The sequence below is a fragment of the Pongo abelii genome, chromosome 8 (assembly GCF_028885655.2).
Source record: "Pongo abelii isolate AG06213 chromosome 8, NHGRI_mPonAbe1-v2.0_pri, whole genome shotgun sequence".
In the NCBI taxonomy this organism is placed as follows: domain Eukaryota; kingdom Metazoa; phylum Chordata; class Mammalia; order Primates; family Hominidae; genus Pongo; species Pongo abelii.
The window spans coordinates 48,700,485-48,717,941 of NC_071993.2; positions in this window are offsets into that span (position 1 = coordinate 48,700,485).

A 17,457-nucleotide genomic window follows, 5' to 3' on the forward strand; every position below is an offset into this window, starting at 1 on the left:
AACCTGAAACAAAAAAAGTTTCACTATATTTACTTGATCAGATCAACAACTATGGAAGTCTTAGAATAATGATAGTCTCACTCGAAAGAAAAGCAACAACCCAGCTTTAATGAAACTGTTTCTGTGTTTTATTAGTGGTTGAGAAATAACACATTCCTCCAGCAGTGGCAGCAGTCAGCTAGCATATGAATTTTTGTATTATTTTTTTACTTTGATAAATCCTGAGGCTCTGTTGAGGAAGAAGCTTCCACAGTAGGCCCTAGGAGAGCTGCAGCCACCATGTCCACACTGTGGTACGCACAAATGGGAATGTAGTTTCCCAGAGGAAACAACTTCCGTGGGTAGATTTGTGATTGAAGTTTGTGAATAGCTTTAAAAATCCTTATGAAGGCCGGGCACAGTGGCTCATGCCTGTAATCCCAGCACTTTGGGAGGCTGAGGCAGGCAGATCACCTGAGGTCAGGAGTTCGAGACCAGCTTGACCAACATGGAGAAACCCCATCTCTACTAAAAATACAAAAATTAACCAGCCATGGTGGCACATGCCTGGAATCCCAGCTGCTTGGGAGGCAGAGGCAGGAGACTTGCTTGAACCTAGGAGGCAGAGGTTGCAGTGAGCTGAGATCGCACCATTGCACACAAGCCTGGGCAACAAGAGCGAAACTCTTCTTAAAAAAAAAAAAAAAAGGTCTGGGCATGATGACTCATGCCTGTAATCCCAGCACTTTGGGAGGCCAAGGTGGGCAGATCACCTGAGGTTGGGAGTTCAAGACCAGCCTGATCAACGTGGAGAAACCCTGTCTCTACTAAAAATACAATTAGTTGGGCATGGTGGCACACGCCTGTAATCCCAGCTACTCAGGAGGCTGAGGCACGAGAATCGCTTGAATCCGGGAGGCAGAGGTTGCGGTGAGCCAAGATCGCGTTACCGCACTTTAGCCTGGGCAACAAAAGTGAAACTCCATCTCAAAAAAAAAAAAAAAATCCTCAGGAAGATTATTTACTTATAATCTCCTCCTTCCTTAATAAGCAGTCTCAGCATTTCTGCAATAACCAAATCTCAGCATCCAGTGAGGCAGCCTGCAACATGCGGGAGCTCAGGGCATTGCCACTGCACATGCGGCGCTTGGTGGGACTTTGGCAAGGATTTTGTCATTAACACTGAGCAAAACTCTACGAAGACAGAGGCATTCTTTTAGATTAAAAACTAACAACATAAGGCGGGGCATGGTGGCTCACGCTTGTAATCCCAACACTTTGGGAGGTCAGGGGGGACAGATCACTTGAGCTGAGGAGCTCAACACCATCCTGGGCAACATGGTGAAACCCATCTCTACTAAAAATACAAAAATTAGCTGAGCATCATGGTGCACACCTATAATCCCAGCTATTCAGGAGGCTGAGGTGGGAGAACTGCTTGAACCCAAGAGCAGAGGTAGCAGTGAGTTGAGATTGTGCCACTACACTCCAGCCTGGGCAACAGAGTGAGACGCCATCTAAAAAAAAAAAAAGTTTTCTACAGAAAATCTTTAATTTCTATAGAAAATCTTCAGTCTTCTATAGAAGAAAATTAAATATTACAAAATTGAAGATTAGAAAATTGCATAGAGAGCCGGGCATGGTGGCTCACACCTGTATTCCCAGCATTTTGGGAGACCAGGGTGGGTGGATCACCCGAGGTCAGGCATTCGAGACCAGCCTGGCCAACATGGTGAAGCCCTGTTTCTATTAAAAATACAAAAAATTAGCCAGGTGTAGTGGTGGGCCCCTGTAATCCCAGCTACTCAGGAGGCTGAGGCAGGAGAATCACTCGAACCCAGGAGGCGGAGGTTGCAGAGAGCAGAGATTGCGCCACTGCACTCCAGCCTGGGTGACAAGAGCTAAACTCTATCTCAAAATTAAAAAGAGGGAGAGAGAGAGAGAGAGAAAGAAAAGAAAAAAAAAGAAAAAAAAAGAATGATTGATTCCATAGAGAAACAGGTATTTATCAATCTTCTTGATTCTGGTGCTCATAAGGCTGCAAGTTACTCAGTTCCACCATCTTTTGCATTTGTGGTTGTGGTTGAAAGGAATGGCCTGAATCATGCACCTCATAACTCCACAGAGTGGACCCATGCCTTCCAGTTTTCTTTTTTTTCACTTAGGTTCTAAATTACCCATGTAGTTTAAGGAGTTTTGTTGTTCTTCACAATTCTGTCTGTGGCTAATCTTATGTCCATGGGATTCATTTGAGTCTGGAACATGTCCCAGATGGCAAGATGCAGCATGCCATGATATTTTCAAAATCTATGAACATGGTTGTTTGGCAGTTCCACAGTAAATATGTATTTGGAGTCTTAAGCTATTTCTTTCATGATATATGCTCAGGTACTGATAGTGACACTGATGAATTCTACTCGAGCCCTGAGGCACTGGGAAATGGTGATGGTTAAAGAAATCCCCACCTTGTGTTCCTGCCTTACTGCAAAGAATTCCCCTTCCCCATTGACTTAGCTAAGACTCACGGATCCCCCCTCAAAGGATGTCCCACCTATGACAAGGTCAGACACAGACCCCACAAATGCTGTCCTTGTTTCATGAAAGTTTAGCTGAACTGCTTGTCCCCACGGATTCATCAGGATATAATGCTAATTAACTTGGCTTTGATATGGGCTTTACCATGTCCTTCAGGACCTGCTCATTAGTTAGAGACCCCTTGTACTGCATAACTTCTTCAAAGACATTTTATTTTATGATTAATCTTATAGAAATGCAATGATTTGATAGATTAACCAATGTGGTTTTCCTCCCTTGTTCTCCAGTTTCCCACTATTTCTCTCCCATTTAGTCTAAACCTTGGCATCTCCTCTTTCAAAGGGGAAGTTTTAACAAAAGGACAAAGAGAAAGAAAAGAGTAGACACTCACATTTTGAATTTTAATAAACTTGGAAGAATGATGACACAAGAGTGAGTTTCTCTCATCCCAGAGCAGATGAGGAGCTTCTGAATGAGAGTGGGGGAAGGGATTGTGCTGTTGACACTCGATGGCAATTACACTGATGCAGACAGGGACCATGGGTGGTGGGGGGCTGAGGGTGCTGAGTGCACCTCCCCAGGCAGACAAGAAGAAACTTGCAAGTGCAGGCACAAGATGAGGAATCACAGTGAAACTTACCACAACATTCAGCCTCTATTCAGGAAATACTTCACAACACTTGCCAGGTACTTTTCTAGGCACTGGACATACCGCAAATAATAAAGCCATAAAAAAATTATGTCCCTGTGGAACTTGCAATTTTGTGCAGAAGAGCAAATAGTTCACTAAAGAACAAAGCACAACCGGCAACGTGTTGTGGCTCACACCTGTAATCCTAGCACTTTGGGAGGCTGAGGTGGGTGAATCATGAGGTCAGGAGATCAAGACCATCCTGGCTAACATGGTGAAACCCCGTCTCTACTGAAAAATACAAAAAAATTAGCTGGGCGTGGTGGCAGGCACATGTAGTCCCAGCTACTCAGGAGGATGAGGCAGGAGAATGGCGTGAACCTTGGAGGCAGAGCTTGCAGTGAGCCGAGATCATGACACTGCACTCCAGCCTGGGTGACAGAGTGAGACTTTGTCCAAAAAAAAAAAAAAAGCACAACCATACAATGTTGGAAGGTGTCAAAATTTATGGAACAAAATGAAGGAAAGGGGATAGGGACTGCTGAGGGGTGGGCTACAATCTGAATTGGGGGTTAGGACGGGGTGGAGTGAGAATGTTCCATTTGATCACAGCCTTGATGCATGTGAGAGATCCTGGAGGAGAGAGTGGGCAAGAGCCGCCCAAGTGGCTGTAGCAGGCTGGGTGCTGCATTACATAGGGCACATTAAGTGAAATGCGATGGCTATTTTGTGTAATCCTTTAAAATCCCAATAGAAATAGGACTTTGTGGGAGGACTACATTTTGAAATAATTATTTTCAAAAATAGTTATTTCAAAAAAAGCACAGCAGTTGCATCCTATTGAGTAGTGGGAACATTGGATGATAAGTTAAAGTATCATTTTGTGTTAGAATATTGAAGCAAATATGGCTTGGTGTGGTGGCTCACACCTGTAATCCCAGCACTTTGGGAGGCCAAGGAGGGTGGTTCACTTGAGGTCAGGAGATCAAGATCAGCCTGGCCAATATGGTGGAATCCCGTCTCTACTAAAAGTACAAAAATTAGCCAGTTGTGTTGGTGAGTGCCTGTAATCCAAGCTACTGAGGAGGCTGAGGCAAGAGAATTGCTTGAATCCAGGAGGCAGAGGCTACAGTGAGCCAGGATTGTGCCATTGCACTCCAGCCTGGGTGACAGAGCAAGACTCCATTAAAAAAAAAGAATATTAAAGCTAACCATTAAAAAAATTCGAAAGTTCCAGAAATGTGGCAAGACAAGCAACCCTATTAATGGCCCTAATGAAGCCCTGTAGATTTCTCAGAGGAGCCTCCATGTGTTAGAACCATACCTAGAGCTGCAGCTGGCTATACATTCTCCATCAGCCTCTGGGATCAAAGGTGGGGTGTGGAGGTTGTCTGGATGGGGCCATGAGACTCCCTCGCAGTAAAACACAAGCACAAAGGCTACATCCCTCTTGGTTTTTCATAATGTGGGAACACAGGCAGAGCTTAGTGTTCTCAGAGCCTCTGAGATCCCGGGCAAAGTGTTAGGTAAGATGCTGCAGATATGTCCTTCTAAAAATAAAAACTCCCCTGGTAAATGCTCAGGCATCTCAATGGCCACACCCGCCCTCATGTGTGTACCCAACTCCCTTCATTTGCCTCTGTTCCCACTGAAATTTTCCATGTGAAATCTGGGAGGGATTTGGACATCTTGCATAACTTAGTCGATGACTCTTCTACAATTTTATAGACTTCACTGATCTTTGAGGCTCTTCACTGACTCATGTGACAAAGTCACTTAATTCTGTAAATTTGGGCCAGTTCATTTTGCTAGCTCTCAGTTTGCTCATCTGTATGCAAGAAGTTTAGTGTAGGTAAACCAAGGACGCCAATATGCCTGTCTCTCCAGAAGGTCATTAACAGAAAATCTGAGCTGGGGGGTGCAGTTCCAAGTCCCAATTCCATGCCTCCAAGATCAGCTGTTTGTCTTTATTCATCACCAGGCATGCATCTCCTTGATACCCTCAATATCCAGACATAAAATGTGACAAGACAGATTATCTATGTGTTATTTTTTTCTCCATTCCTCATGACTTGTATTTCCTTAACTCATTGAAATCAATTTTCCACATTTTTTGAAGGAGAGTCTTTTGACAAAGATGTGAATTATCTACAAGCAGCTGAGAGAAATGGCTACTGCCCTCAGTGTGCTGGTGATAAATTTACAAATGATGAATAAAAGATTTCCTAAGGCATCAGTTCGCATGATGGTGTGTTTCTTTTTTTCTCTTGGGCACAAGGGAATGAGCAGAGCAGGTATGCCTCTGGGTTTGTTTTGTTTGTTTTTAGCTTATGTACAAAATCAAGCTCTGTTTTTCCTTGAAATATCTTTTTTTCTTGTATCAGAGATGAGTTGTAAAAGACTCATTGTGGGTTCAGAGAAGAATGCTTTAACATGCAAGGAAATGTTGCAAAATTGGAAAGAGGACATAATTCCACAAAACTAAATAAAACTGGGGGAATTTTTAGAATACTCTGAGTAAATCTTATTATTTGCATCCCACTAACCCCAATCAAATAATAATTTATTTAATTTACTAAATAGATTTGTTTAATTTACTAAACTGCACATTCAATTGACTGAACTGTAGAGGATAAGCAAGTGTCAACCAATAATTACCCTCCTTATGGGCTAACATAACAGACTCCAGTGAGTCATAATACATGCATTCAGAGGTGGTCCAATGCAGTCCCACCATAGAAATCCTTCCCATGCTTAGCCACTGTTGTCATTAATCTCTCCAAATTCAAACCATGGTTCAAACACAGTTGTCCCTTAGTATCCAGAGGATTGGTTCCAGGACCCACTTTGGACACCCAAATCTGCTGGGAACAGGCCCTAAGCCTGTCATAAACAGGCCTTAAAGAAACTGGCCATAAACAGGATTTCTGCAGTAATGTGATGTGCTCGTGATGGCTATGACACACACTGCTAGAAGATGTTGGTTTACTGGAGCAGGGCAAGGAACACCTGGCCCACCCAGAGCAGAAAACTGCTCAAAACACAAACAACAGCATGAGCAGCCTGTGCCATAACAACATGTTTTTGCTGCAGGTAATCATCCAGAGACTGTTTCTCTGCTCTTCACTAAGAATGTTTGTTTCCCCTAAGGAATGCTTTTAGCTAATTTATAACCTATAGAAACAATGCTTATCACTGGCTTGCTGTCAATAAATATGTGGGTCAAACTCTGTTCGTGGCTCTCAACTCCGAAGGCTGTTATCCCCCTGATTCCCACTTTGCACTTTATTTCTGTGTGTTTGTCTTCATTCCTCTAGCACTGCTGGGTTGGGGTCTCCACGACCGAGCTGGTCTCGGCAAGTGGCGCCCAATATGGGGCTCAAACCCAGTTTGAGGGGTTGCTGGAGCAACAGAGAATGTGGAACTATACTGGAGGACAGCAGAGTACTCTTAAGCAATCCCATGGTAAGTAAGAGGTGGAGCTTGGAAGCATCAGGGTAACAATGGGACAAGGGTCAAGCAGGCATGAGTCTTATTTGAGTCTGCTTTGGCAGCTCCTCAGAAAAGGGGGAATGAAGGTTAGTACTAGCCAACTTATGCAGCTTTGTAGTGTGGTAGAGAAATATTGCCCCTGGTTTCTGGACCAAGGAACTATGAATATAGAGGTCTGGGAAAAGGTAGCCAGCACACTGAAAAAGGCATATAAGGATGGTGCTGAGGATATTCCTATAGCTGTCTGGTCAGTGTGGGCTCTGGTTCATTCCACCTTGGAGACTTTCCACACAGATAATGAGGAGGAGGAATCAGAGGAAGAAGGGGAGTATAATGAAGTAACAGAAGAGGTGACAGAGCAGTTTTGCTTGCCAGCTAAAGCAGCAAAGGAGGGAGAGGTTTGCCCCTACCCCTCTGTACTCCCTCATTTTGAAGAAAAAGAGTGGCCTGACCCTCCAAATCTTTCTTTCCTGGAGGACACTGGGTGAAAATTAGTTGCCTCAGTGACTGTTCGAGCAGCACCTCAAGCGACCACTCTCAGTTCTATTCAGGCATGGATCCAGCAAGCTAGATGAGAGGGTGATATGGATGCTTGGCAGTTCCCTGTTAGAATACACCCACCTGATCAACAGGGGAATATTATAGCTATGTTTGAGGCTTTTCCTTTTAAAATACTTAAAGAATTTAAACTTGCTATTAATCAATATGGACCAGGTTCTCCTTTTGTAATGGGACTGTTAAGGAATGTTGCTGTCTCTAGTCAGATGATTCCTACTGAGTGGGATGCTTTTACTCGAGCTAGTGTGACTCTAGCTCAGTTCTTACAATTTAAAACTTGGTGGGCAGATGAAGCTTCCATTCAGGCTGCTCGCAACACCAAGGCCCAACCTCAAATTAATATAACTGCAGACCAACTTTTGGGGGTTTGTGGCTGGGCTGGTTTAGATAGATGCACAAGTGGTCATGCAGGATGATGCCATACAGCAGCTTAGAGGAGTGTGCAGTAGGGGTTGGGAAAAAAATCACTTCAGGAGGAGAACAATACCCTTCTTTTAGTGCTGTCAAGCAGGGGGCTAAAGAACTTTATGCAGATTTTATAGCCAGGTTACAGAAGTCTCTTTAAAAAGGTAGTTGCAGATTCACCTGCTAAGGATATAGTGTTGTGGTTATTAGCTTTTGACAATGCCAATCCTAAGTGCCAAGCTGCTCTGTGACCTATTAGAGGAAAAGCACATTTGGTTGACTATATTAAAGCTTGTGATGGTATCGGAGGTAATCTGCATAAAGCTACTCTGCTGGCCCAGGCAATGACAGGAATAAGAGTGGGTAAAGGAAATACTCCATTTCCTGGAGCTTGTTATGGGAAGCATGGTCATACTAAGAAAGAATGTAGAAAAAAATCAGTGAGTCAGACTGCCAGTTGGGGGAAAATAGAAAACTGCTGAGCCTGAAATACGTCAAAAATGCAAAAAAGGAAAACACTGGGCTAATCAGTGTCAGTCTAAGTTTGAGACAGATGGGAACCTGATTTTGGGAAATGCCATGAGGTGCCTGTCCCAGGCCCCATTCCAAACCGGGGAATTTCCAGCTCAGGCCACTCCCTCACCCCGTACAATGCCTGTCCCCCACCACAGCCAGTAGTGCCACAGTAGATTTATGCTGCACAAAAGCTGTGAGCCTTCTGCCTGGGGAACGCCCACAAAAAGTGCCAACAGGAGTCTGTGGACCCTTGCCAGCAGGGATAGTAGGATTACTTCTAGGTAGTTCTAGTTTAAATTTAAAAGGAGTGCAAGTACATACAGGAGTCATTGATTCATATTACAATGGGGTAATACAAATTGTTATATCTACTTCTGTTCTGTGGAAAGCAGAGCCAGGAGAGCGCATAGTACAGCTCCTCATTGTGCTGTATGTGGTAATGGGAAAAAGTGAAATTAAATGAACAGGAAGATTTGCAAGCACAAATAAACAAGGCAAAGCAGCTTATTGGGTAAATCAAATTACTGATAAACATTCTACCTGTGACATAACTATTCAGGGAAAGAAATTTAAAGGTTTGGCAGATACAGGAGCGGACACTTCAATCATTTCTCTACAGCAGTGGCCATCCGTGTGGCCAATTCAACCCACTAAATTTAACATAGTTGGAAATGGTAAAGCCCCTGAAGTATATCAGAGTAGTTATATTTTGCATTGTGAAGGGCCCGAAGGACAACCTGGGACTATTCAACAAATTATAACTTCTGTACCTATAAATTTATGGGGAAGAGATTTATTACAACAATGGGGAGCACAAGTTCTACTTCCAGAACAGTTATATAGCCTTCAAAGTCAACATATGATGCATGAAATGGGGTATGTCCCTGGTATGGGACTAGAAAAAAATTTGCAAGGTTTGAAAAGTTTCCACCAAAGATTAGGATATCATTTTTGCTGGTGGCCATTGTTAAGCCTCCAGAACCTATACCTTTAAAATGGTTAACAGATAAGCCAATTTGGATAGAACAATGGCTGCTAAGTAAAGAGAAACTGGAGGCTTTAGAGAAATTAGTTACTGAACAACTAGAAAATAGGCACATAGCTCCAACATTTTCCCATTGGAATTCACCAGTTTTCATAATTAAGAAAAAATCAGGTAAACGGAGAACGTTAACTGACTTAAGAGCCATCAATTCAGTTATACAATCTATGGGAACATTACAGCCAGGATTGCCTTCTCCTGCTATAATTACAAAAAAATTGGCCTTTAATAGTCATAGATTTAAAAGACTGTTTCTTTACTGTCCCTTTAGCTGAGCAAGACTGTGAACGGTTTGCCTTTACAATTCCTGCAGTAAACAACCTGCAGCCTGCTAAGTGTTATCATTGCAAAGTGTTGCCACAGGGCATGTTAAACAGTCCCACAATTTGCCTGATGTATGTGGGGCAAGCAATTGAACCTACTCGTAAAAAATTTTCAGTGTTACATTATTCACTATATGGATGGTATAATTTGTGCTGCCCCCACTGGAGAAATATTACTCCAATGTCATAATCACTTGCAAAATTTGATTTTTTGCACTGGTTTAATTATAGCTTCTGACAAAATTCAGACTACTACTCCTTACTCCTACTTGGGGACCTTTGTAAATGACACTACCACTTTGCCACAGAAAGTAACCCTTCATAGGGATCAACTAAAAACATTAAATGACTTTCAAAAATTACTAGGGGACATTAATTGGATACAACTTCCTCTAGGCATTCCTACCTATGCCATGAGTAACCTGTTTTCTATCCTTAGAGGAAATCCTAGTCTCACTAGCCCTCGGCAATTAATGAAGGAGGCTGAGGCAGAGTTACAACTGATTGAGAAGCAAGTCCATAAAGCTCAAATAAATAGAATAGATCCAGAGAAGACTCTAGATTTGCTAATTTTTTCAACTCTGCATTCACTTACTGGTGTTATTTTCCAAGAACAGGACTTAGTAGAGTGGCTTTTTCTTCCACATACTAATTCATGGAATCTAACTCCTTATTTAGATCAAATCACTACTATGATAGGGATTGGGAGAACTCAGATTGTTAAATTACATGGATATGATCCTGGAAAAATTATTGTCCCTCTCACGAAGGCACAAATACAGCAAGCTTTTATAAATAGTCTTACTTGGCAAACCCATTTAGCTGACTTTGTGGGTATTCTCAATAATCATTTTCCTAAAATAAAGCTGTTTCAGTTTTTGAAATTAACTAATTGGATTCTCCCCAAAATAACTAAATTTAAACCAATTAAAAGTGTTGAGAATGTTTTTATAGAAGGGTCTAGTAATGGTAAAGCTTCTTATTTTGTCAAAATGTAAAGTTTTTCAGATGCCCTATACTTCAGCTCAAAAAGTGGAGCTTGTAGCTGTAATTGAGGCATTGACTGCTTTTGATATGCCTATTAATGTTATTTCTGATTCTTCATACATGGTTCATTCCACACAGTTAATTGAAAATGCTCAGTTATGATTTCATACAGAAGAAAAACTGATGACTTTATTTACCCAGTTGCAAACAGCAGTTAGAAGTAGAATGCACCCTTTTTACATCACTCACATAAGGGCTCATACACATCTTCCAGGATCTTTGACTGAAGGGAATCAAATGGCTGATTACCTAGTTGCTACTGCAATATCTAATGCTAGACACTTTCACAGTTTAACCCATGTTACTGCCTCTGGTTTCAAACGCAGATACAGCATTACCTGGAAGGAAGCTAAAGCTATTATCCAGTGATGCCCAACTTGCCAAGTGGTACATTCCTCATCTTTTACAGGAGGCGTTAATCCTAGATGACTGGAACCTAACTCTTTTGGCAAATGGATGTCACACATGTTCTTTCATTTGGGAGACTAGCTTATGTACATGTATGCGTGGACACCTTTTCTCACTTTGTCTGGGCTACATGCCAAACAGGAGAGTCTTCTGCCTGTGTTAAGCATCATCTTTTGTGGTGATGGGAATTCCAGCTTCCATTAAAACAGATAATGCCCCAGGCTATACTAGCCAAACTCTAGCTACATTTTTCTCTATGTGGAATATTAAACACATTACTGGTATCCCATACAATTCTCAAGGACAAGCCATAGTGGAAAGAATGAATCTCTCCCTAAAACAGCAGTTGCAAAAGCAGAAAGGGGGAGACAGGCAATATGGAACCCCACAGATGCAACTGAACCTAGCATTATTAACTTTAAATTTTTTGAGCCTGCCCAAAGGCCAGATGTTATCAGCAGCTGAACAGCATCTACAGAAACCAGCTGCAAACACAGAAACAGAACAACTGATTTGGTGGAGAGACCCAATAACAAAAAGTTGGGAAATAGGTAAAATAATAACTTGGGGTAGAGGTTATGCTTGTATTTCTCCAGGCCAAAATCAACAGCTGATTTGGATACCATCAAGACACCTGAAACCTTTTCATGAGCCAGATGCCAAGGAAGAGATTCCAGGAGGATCCCGAGGACCACCCCTATTGCAGCCATGTCGAAGCTGATGCTAAGGAGGACCCCAACTGTCATGAGCAACACCTGTCAAACACAGCCACCCACCTGGGGACAGATCAAGAAGCTGTCACAGATGGTGGAAGAAAACCTGAGGAAAGCGGGACAACCAGTAACAATGAGTAATTTAATGGTAGCTGTGATAGTGATGATCACCACTGCCACGAGTATTCTTTCAATAAGGGCTGACAAAGAGAACAGTTATACTTACTGGGCATATTTATCAATCTTGGCTGGCAATAATGCCTGGATGCAATCACTCTGACACAATTACACATGCTTTCTGATCTCAGTATTTACTATAATAAATCTGCTCCTATAAATGAGGCATACCACCTTCAAAAACCTATTTGTAAACAAAATAGAACCTCAGCAGAAATAATGAACATACTTGTCAAGGAAGATAAAATTGCAGAACAGGCAGAGGTGCTGCACAATGATTCCTATGGAATCATTATTGATTGGTCTCCTAAGAGGATGTTTACCTTGAATTGCACCTCTGAGTCTGTGTGCCACTGCCACACTATGCTCAGATGATCAAAAAAAAAAATAGTCAGATGGTAGAAATCATAAGAAGTATGGCAAAAGTTCCTATTATCTGGAACCATGGTGGGATAGTGGCACCTCAACCTCAAATGATATGGCCAGCTCTAGAAGCTAAACATAAGGATTTGTGGAAACTATTAATAGCTCTTAATAAGATCAAAATTTGGGAAAGAAAAAAACATCTAGAAAGACACACTACAAACTTGTCTTTGGATATTGCAAAATTAAAGACAAATATTTAAAGCATCCCAGGCACACCTGACCTTAATGACAGGAACTGGAGTGCTTGAAGGAGTTACAGAAAAATTAGCAGCTAGTAACCCATTAAAACGGATAAAAACACTTGGAAGTGCTGTGATTTCAATGATGATTGTGCTTTTAATCTGTGTTGTTTGTCTTTGTATGGTCAGCAGATGTGGATCCTGACTACTGCTAGAAGTAGCTCACTGTGACGAAGCTGCCCTTGCTTTTATCAATTTGCAAATCAGAGAAGGGGAACATGTTGGGAGCAGGCCCCCCAAAATCTGCCCATAAATTGTCCCCAAAACTGGCCATAAACAAAATCTCTGCAGCACTGTAACATGTTCGCAATGGCCATAACGCCCATGCTGGAAGGTGGTGGGTTTACAGGAATGAGGGCAAGGAATACCTGGTCCGCTGAGGGCAGAAAACGGCTTAAAGACATTCTTAAGCCACTAACAGTAGCATGAGTGATCTGTGCCTTAAGGACATATTCCTGCTGCAGTTAACTAGCCCAACATATTCCTTTAATTTGGCCCATCCCTTCATTTCCCATAAGGGATATTTTAGTTAATTTAATATCTATAGAAACAATGCTAATGACTGGTTTGCTGTTAATAAATACATGGGTAATTCTCTGTTCGGGGCTCTTAGCTCTGAAGGCTGTGAGACCCCTGATTTCCCACTTGGCACCTCTATATTTCTGTGTGTGTGTCTTTAATTCCTCTAGTGCTGCTGGGTTAGGGTCTCCCTGACCGAGCTGGTCTTGGCACGAGCTTGAATTTATCCTTAAGTCCAATCTAGCTGTTTATCTATATCCTCATAAACTACTAAAACACTTGTTGTGGGTTGCGCATGGTGGTCATGCCTGTAATCCCAGCACTTTGGGGGGCTGAGGTGGTGAGTTGAGATTGTGCCACTGCACTCCAGCCTGGGCAACAAGAGTGAACTCTGTTTCAAATAAATAAACAAACAAACAAACAAACAAACACCTGTTGTGAAGTCTTAGGGAAATGTGCCTGGCTCTGGCTTCTCCCTGCTTGGGTTGTTCAAATTATGCCAAGATAAGAGGCAGTGATTTCAATGAAAGAAAAGCATCTCACAGTCTATTTTGTTTCTTTCTTTTTGTTTTTTTTGAGACGGAATCTCACTCTGTCACCCAGGGTGGAGTGCAATGGTATGATCTTGGCTCACTGCAACCTCTGCTTCCCAGGTTCAAGCGATTCTCCTGCCTCAGCCTCCCGAGTAGCTGGGATTACAGGTGCCCACCACCACGCCTGGCTAATTTTTGTACTTTTAGTAGAGACGAGTTTTCACCATAGTTGGCCAGGCTGGTCTTGAGCTCCTGACTTCAGGTGATCTGCCCACCTCAGTGTCCCAAATTGCTGAGATTACAGGCATGAGCCACCGCTCGCCCAGCTCACAGTCTTTAGTCTCCCCTTGAGAAAAACAGTTTTATAGGTATATTCTCACTCAGCTGATCCTTTCTCTTTTCTCGAGGAACATTTCTGGTATTAGTTTTTACCACAGTAAATCTGCTACAGTGACTGAGCCCCCAGCCAATATGAACTGTATAGGCACATCCATTGTTTTCCACTGTGCAGTGACCCATGAACCAAAGGGTGAAAATTGTGCCTGAGTGACCAATTTAAAAGCCTGATCTAGTACTCCAGAAGTTTCTTTATACTCCATTCATGTGATAGAAAATATCCCTAGTGAGAATGTAGAGATAATATGAAAAATGTAGAGATAATGTGAAAAAAACAATAACAGGTTCATTGTTAAAAATTTCCCACACAAATTTTAAAGTATAAAAAGCTTGGCAAGAAAATGTTTAAAGGGAAATGACACATGTGGAATTCAAATTACTCTTGGAGCACTTACAGCCTCTCTTAGTAGGTACGGTGAGCTAGATACCCTAACAAACAATTTGTTTCCTTCCTAAATTTCAAATGATATTAGTGACTGATTTTATTATAATAGTCACAGGCAGTGTGAGCCAGAACTATTTCCATACCTTCTGTAAAATTTGTGGCATTCTGATCCTTTTTTCCCCTGGATCTGCTTTTATTGTTGTTCTTTTTGTTTTGGAAAATGGGGAGTGTGTGAAAGTCAATAAAGCTGTTGAAATTGTCTCCTGTACGTTTAGCATCCAAGCCGCTCAAAACTGCCCCAGGTGTGAAGGAGTGAGAAGGGATTTGCATTTCTGCTTTCTTTTTAACTTTCCATGTATCTGCTGTCAAATCTCCATATGCTATTTCCCACACCTCCCACTTGGAAAATTCCTGTATAAATCCATCATTTTACTAAATGCATTGTTTTGAACTGAACTGACCCAACACTACATATGTTGTAGAATCTGGACAACTTCCAGCAGCCTTCTTACCTCTGATTCTTGAGTCTGGTATGCAGCTGGGTGGTGCTGCATACAAGACTTGGTTTAAACCATGGGGTGTGCTTTAAATCACACCCATGGCATTGGGTTCACTGCTGGAAACTTTAAAGAATTTAAGATTCTATTATGAGATTGTTGAATTTTTTCAACTTCATCCAAGCAGACATAGGTAATTGATGTGCAGAAACATTTCAGAAATTAGGTCAGCAGACATTCAGTTGTCCAGGGGTGCCACCCATGTGGGCTGTGCTGGACACTCAAGCCATGTGTATTCATTAGGTCCTTTGGGGCTTGACCCCTTGTTGAGAAGCTGACACAGCATTAGACAACTATAATGAAAAAGAATTAATGCATACTATATTTTGTCATGAATCTGTGGGTCACATTATTCCAAAATATGTATTTTATAATTGTATTTGACTGTGAGAGAAATTAATGTACCCATGGATGAGTATATACTGATTAAAACAATAAGAAAAAGACTATAAGTTTATTTTTTTGATTATGTGATTTTTTAAAATGGGAAAGTCACTGGTTACATTATATAATTTTAAACTTTATGTCACAGAAGGTAGTAAGAAGTTCTAGTATTGTTTGTTTCTCACAGACACTGAGTTCTGGCTAAATACATTACGATACAACTTTTAACAAAAACATTACTGCAAATACATAGTAATGTATATCTCAGTTAAAAAATAAATCTCTGGATACTATGATCAAAACACTTTGACAATTTCAGAGCTGATTCTATACCTCGAAGAGATTTGATGACTAGAAAACTCAATTGCAATAAAAGACACTTCCATATCCCTGTTGACCTCTGTGTCTCCTCTTTCCCCCATCTCTGCTCACAGGTGCCATGTGGACCATGGTTCTCATGGCAGACCTAAAGCAGTCACAGGTAGAAGCTCCCTCTAGGGCACTACAATTCCCATCCTTTGAGCATGCAGCCAGTCTTGAGCAGCTCCAGACCCCAGCTGACCTCACTTACTGTTGCCAGGGAAAGGCCCTGTTTGTGGACTTCTTGCTGCAAGGGGTGGCTCGCAGTGCATGTGATTCCTCCCATCAGGCAAACTGGCCATACTCTGCAGATGGTAAACTGCATGTCCAGGGAGCATAGGTCAAGGTTATTCACATGGAGCTTAAGTTGAAGCCCTGGCCAAGCTCTTAGTGTCTCCCATTCTTGACTGGACAACAGAGCAATGAAGGGCTCCTTCCTGACAGTTCATAAATGCTCCTTCAAACCACAGTGAGATTTTGCTACTAACATCATGTCTTCATTTTCTGAAAATGACCCATGTGTTTCTTTTCATAGACTTCACAATCAGGAGAGAACAGATAATTAGGGTGGGTTGGGTCAGGTGCAGTTCTTTCAAGAGATGAGACTGGGGACCAGATATGCCTCCTTACTCTTCAAAATCGACCTCATACAAAACATCAATTTCCTGTCTTTAGATGATCTCAATATGTAGCGTGGAGCTGTTTCTCCCTGGTCCTACTAGCCTAAACTTGGTTTAGCCCTTAAATATTTATTGAAATGATTACCATATCTTTCCAGTGAGTCCCCCAGGTCTTCCAGATTATCCAAAAGATTAATCCTCATAAATACAGACCATCGCCTTGAAATAATGGCTTCCATCCAATTTTGTCTGGTTTCAGATGTGCTGGTGCCTTATCTTTTAGGTCAAGTGCAGACCCCCTGCCACAATTTCAAGACCTCCTAGAGCCCATGTCCACCCTGTGTATCCTAGATCCACACTGCCAGCTGCCAGGGGGACCTGGGACTCAAGGAAGGTCACGGTAATCTTTTTAAAGATGTGGCTAAAGGAAATTCCTGATTCAGAAACAAAATGATAAAAGAAGGAAACAATATCAGGGATGAAGAAAAATAGAAATAATAAAAGCATGGATAAATATGATAGGCTAGGCTTCTTGAGTTTTTCTAAACTGTGTTTGATGATTGAAGCAAAAATTTCTCCATGGTCTGATATAGTTCTTCATGCATGTAAATTATGTTGTAAAGTGAGAAGAAGAAATGGGCCTAAATGGAGGTGAGGATCCTGCATATCACATGGCAGAATGTGGACACCAGTGGGCTGCAACAAGTGACGTGCATAAAATGTCACACCTGAAGTAATGGAGGGTCTAGAGAAACCCACACATTCTAAAACAGTATAGATAAACCAAACTGGAATTTAAAAAAATATTACCTTGCTGAGACCAGCATTTGGGGAGACCCTAACCCAGCAGCACTAGAGGAATTAAAGACACGCACACAGAAATATAGAGGTGCCAAGTGGGAAATCAGGGGTCTCACAGCCTTCAGAGCTGAGAACCCCAAACAGAGATTTACTCAGGTATTTATTAACAGCAAGCCAGTTATTAGCATTGTTTCTATAGATATTAAATTAACTAAAAGTATCCCTTATGGGAAACGAAGGGATGGGCCACATTAAAGGAATAGGTTGGGCTAGTTAACTGCAGCAGGAGCATGTCCTTAAGGCAGAGATCGCTCATGCTATTGTTTGTGACTTAAGAATGCCTTTAAGCAGTTTTCCACCCTGGGCAGGCCAGGTGTTCCTTGCCCTCATTCCAGTAAACCCACCACCTTC